The 5,176-nt window shown below is 23.2% G+C and overlaps 2 pseudogenes; one reads left to right on the top strand and one right to left on the bottom strand.

The window, feature by feature from the left end:
* The window catches only part of LOC118753952, a 1,970-nt pseudogene extending 1,337 nt beyond the window's left edge, over nucleotides 1-633 (bottom strand).
* A 1,159-nt stretch (nucleotides 634-1,792) lies between these two features.
* On the top strand, nucleotides 1,793-2,797 carry LOC118753955 (annotated as a pseudogene).
* Nucleotides 2,798-5,176: the final 2,379 nt, after the last annotated feature.

Raw genomic sequence — 5,176 nt, 5'->3', positions numbered from 1 at the left:
TTCAATCATTTAATATTTTACAATGTTAAAATTAATTTTTATAATAATTTTTATTAGTCCAATAGTTCCTTTTGAATGGTCCAAAATTTAATATTTTTTGTTGCATTTTTATTTATTATAATAAATTTGTGTACTAATTATTTTGTAGATATTTCTTATTTTTTAAGATTTGATACAATTTCTTATGGATTAATATTATTAAGAGTTTGAATTTGTACTCTTATAATTACTGCTAGTGAATCTGTCAATAAATTTGATAATTATAAAAATTTATTTGTATTTAATATTTTAATTTTATTATTATTTTTAATTTTAAGATTTGCTAGTATAAATTTATTTATATTTTATTTATTTTTTGAAAGAAGATTAATTCCTACTTTATTTTTAATTTTAGGATGAGGATATCAACCTGAACGTTTACAAGCTGGTGTATATTTATTATTTTATACTTTATTGGTTTCTTTACCAATATTAGTTGGTATTTTTTATTTCTATAATAATTTAATAACATTGAATTTTTATCTTTTGAATAATTTTATATTTAATTATGATTTATTATATTTATCTTTAATTTTAGCATTTTTAGTTAAGATACCAATATTTTTAGTTCATTCATGATTACCTAAAGCTCATGTTGAAGCTCCAGTTTAAGGTTCTATAATTTTAGCAGGTATTATATTAAAGTTGGGGGGGTTATGGTTTATTGCGAGTATTATCTTTTTTACAATTGAGTGGTGTTAAATATAATTACATTTGAATTAGAATTAGTTTAATTGGGGGGGGTATTAATTAGTTTAGTTTGTTTACGACAAACTGATTTAAAGGCTTTAATTGCATATTCTTCTGTAGCTCATATAGGAATTGTTTTAGGGGGACTTATAACTTTAACTTATTGAGGTATACTTTGATAATTTCTCATGGATTATGTTCATCAGGGTTATTTTGTTTAGCTAATATAACTCATGAACGATTAGGAAGTCGAAGTTTATTAATTAATAAGGGATTATTAAATTGTATACCTTCAATAACTTTATGATGATTTTTATTGAGTTCTTGTAATATAGCTGCACCTCCTTCATTAAATCTATTAGGCGAACTTTCTTTATTAAATAGAATCGTTAGTTGATCATGATTAACTATAATTTCTTTATCTTTATTAGCTTTTTTTAGAGATGCGTATTCTTTATATTTATATGCATATAGACAACATGGTAAGGGATTTTCTGGGATTTTTTCATTTAGTGGGGGTAAAATTCGTGAATATTTTATTTTAATACTTCATTGATTTCCTTTAAATTTATTAATTTTAAAAAGTGAAATTTGTATATTTTGGCTTTAAAATTTAAATCGTTTATTTAAAATATTGATTTATGGTGTCAATGATATGATTTATGTAATTTTAAATTGTGAAAAAATATTTATCAATTTGTAGAATTAGATTTTTAATTTTATTTAGAATTAGAATTTATTTATTTATTTTTAGTTTGAGATTTTTATTAAGAGATTATTGTATTTTTTTGGAATGAGAACTTATTTCACTAAATTCTTCTAGAATTGTTATAACTATTTTATTTGATTGAATAAGTTTATTATTTATGTCTTTTGTTTTATTAATTGCTTCTTTGGTAATTTATTATAGAAAAGAATATATAAGTGGTGATGTTAATGTTAATCTGTTTATTATATTAGTTCTTATATTTGTATTATCTATAATATTATTAATTATTAGTCCAAATATAATTAGAATTTTATTAGGTTGAGATGGATTAGGATTAATTTCTTATTGTTTCGTTATATATTTTCAAAATGTTAAATCTTATAATGCTGGTATATTAACTGCTTTATCAAATCGTATTGGTGATGTTGCTTTTTTACTTGCAATTGCTTGAATATTAAATTATGGAAGTTGAAATTTTTTTATTTAGAATCAATGAAAAATAGAATTGAAATATAAGTGATTGGAGGATTAATAATATTAACTGCTATAACAAAAAGAGCTCAAATTCCTTTTTCTTCTTGATTACCTGCTGCTATGGCTGCTCCAACTCCTGTTTCTGCTTTAGTTCATTCTTCAACTCTTGTAACTGCTGGTGTTTATTTATTAATTCGTTTTAATATTTTATTGCATAATTATTTTTTAGGTCAATTATTATTATTATTATCTGGAATATAGTTAATATTTATAGCTGGATTAGGAGCTAATTTTGAATTTGACTTAAAAAAATTATTGCTCTTTCTACATTAAGTCAGTTAGGATTATTAATGAGAATTTTATCAATAGGATTTTATAAATTAGCTTTTTTTCATCTTTTAACTCATGCATTATTTAAGGCATTATTATTTATATGTGCAGCAGCTATTATTCATAATATGCAAAATTCCCAAGATATTCGTTTAATAGGAGGATTGGGAATTTATATACCTTTACATACTTCTTGTTTTAATGTTGCTAATTTAGCTTTATGTGGAATGCCTCTTTTAGCTGGATTTTATTCTAAGGATATAATTTTAGAAATTGTTTCATTAAGTTATATTAATTTTTTTTCTTTCTTTTTATATATTTTTTCTACTGGATTAACAGTTTGTTATTCTTTTCGATTAATTTATTATTCAATAACAGGAGAATTAAATTGTGGTTCTTTGAATATATTAAGATATGAGGGTTGAGTTATGCTTCGTGGAATAAGAGGTTTATTAATTATAAGAATTATTGGGGGGAGAATTCTTAGATGATTAATTTTTCCTACACCTTATATAATTTGTTTACCTGTATATATAAAATTATTAACTTTATTTGTTTGTGTTATGGGAGGATTTATAGGTTATTTGATTTCTCATGTTTCTTTATTTCATTTAAATAAACCATTCAATAATTATTTAGTTAGTTATTTTTTTGGTTCTATATGATTTATACCTTATATTTCTACTTATGGAATTATTAATTTTCCATTAAATTTAGGAAGACTAGTTTATAAATCATTTGATCAAGGTTGATCAGGATTTTTAGGTGGCCAAAAGTTATATAGTAGATTATATGAATTTTCTAATTGATTTTTTTTTCATAATAATAATTTAAAAAAGTATCTTTTATTACTTGTTTTATGAATTACTTTTTATTTAGATTTTTTTATTATTTTATTCAAGTAGCTTATATTTAGAGCATAACATTGAAGATGTTAGGGTAATTAGATAATTCTTGAATGTAGTGAATTAATTTTTGTAATTTATAAAAAAAAAATATTTTAATTTTTCAATGAAAATGTAATGTTTTTATTAAACTATATAAATAGAAGTATAAATGGAATTTAACCATTAAAAGATAAAAGTTAGAAGCTTTTTCTTGAACATCATACTTCCTTAATTGGAGTATAAATCTCAATTCTATCATTAACAGTGATAACCCTCTTTTTGGCTTCAATTAATAGATTAATATTAATTGAAAATAAGGGTATTAAATTACCTAAAATTAGGTCGAAACTAATTGCAATAAATCGCTTCATATTCAATTAGTTAAGGTAGATTGAAATTTCAATACTTTTTGAATGCAAATCAAATGTTATAATAAACTACAGCCCTAATTTGATCAATTTAATATTCCTTGATTTCATTCATGATATAATATAATAATTAAAATAATAATAAAAATAATTGAAGTAATTGTTCATATAAAGATATTTGAAATTTTGATAATTAAAATTATTGGTAAAATTGCATCAAAAATTAAAAAAATTATTGTAATTAAAAAAAATCCTAAAGAAAAAGGAAGACGTGATGAAGACTTTGGATCAAATCCACATTCAAAAGGTGAGCATTTTTCTCGATCTGTTAATGTTTTTTTTTGATAGAATTGATCCTAATATTATTACTACTCTAGAAATAATAATTAAAATTGAAGTTATAATAGCAACTGGAAAAATTATTTATACTACTAGATTAGTAGACCTTATGATTGGAAGTCAAATATACTTATATACTATATAAATAATTAATTAATTAACCTCCTCATCAATAAATTGAAATATAAAGGAATAATCAAACAATATCAACAAAATGTCAATATCATGCAGCTGCTTCAAATCCAAAATGATGAATTTTGAGAAATGATTATTTAAATGTCGAATTAAACATACTAATAAAAAGGTAGTTCCAATTAATACATGAATTCCATGAAAGCCTGTTGCTATAAAAAAAGTAGATCCATAAACTGAATCTGCAATTGTAAAAGGGGCTTCCATATATTCATATGCTTGTAAAATAGTAAAGTATATACCTGTACTGTAAAAAATAATCCTTGTGTAGCTTGTGAATGATTTCCTTGTAATAAACTATGATGTGCTCATGAAACAGTTACTCCTGAAGCTAAAAGAATTGCTGTATTTAGTAAAGGAATTTGAAATAGATTAAATGGTTTAATTCCTATAGGTGGTCACGATGCTCCTAGTTCAATAGCAGGTGATAATCTTCTATGAAAATAAGTTAAAAAAAAACATACAAAAAACAATACTTCAGATAAAATAAATAAAATTATTCCTCATCGAAGGCCTAAAGTAACAGAGATAGTGTGTAATCCTTGAAATATACTTTCACGTGATACATCTCGTCATCATAGATAAACAGTTAAGATAGTAATAATATTTCCTAATACAAATAATGAAATATCATATTTATGGAATCATTTTACTAAACCTGAAACTGAAGTTATAGCACCAATAGCTCCTGTTAAAGGTCATGGACTATAATCTACTAAGTGAAAGGGGTGATTAGCGTGTGTTGACATTAACTAACTTCTCTAGAGTATAATGTTCCTAATACAGCAAATACATTAGATTGGATAATTGCTACTGCTGATTCAAGGATTAATAAAGCAATTTGACCAATTAAAAGTAAGATACAATTATATATGAAAGTGAAGGACCTGTATTTCCTAATAATGTTAGTAATAAATGACCTGCAATTATATTAGCTGCTAATCGAACTGCTAAAGTTCCTGGACGAATTACGGTACTAATTGTTTCAATACAAACTATAAAAGGTATTAAAATTGCTGGAGTTCCCTGTGGAACTAAATGAGCAAATATATGTTGAGTATTATTAATTCATCCATAAATTATAAAACATAATCATAAAGGTAATGCTAAAGTTAAAGTTAATGTTAAATGACTTGTTCTTGTAAAAA

Source organism: Rhagoletis pomonella, unplaced genomic scaffold (genome assembly GCF_013731165.1).
Source record: "Rhagoletis pomonella isolate Grant_MI unplaced genomic scaffold, Rhpom_1.0 Rhpom_scaffold_03100, whole genome shotgun sequence".
NCBI lineage: Eukaryota > Metazoa > Arthropoda > Insecta > Diptera > Tephritidae > Rhagoletis > Rhagoletis pomonella.
Note: the sequence above shows the minus strand (reverse complement) of the source record. Positions and strands in the feature narration are given on the sequence as shown.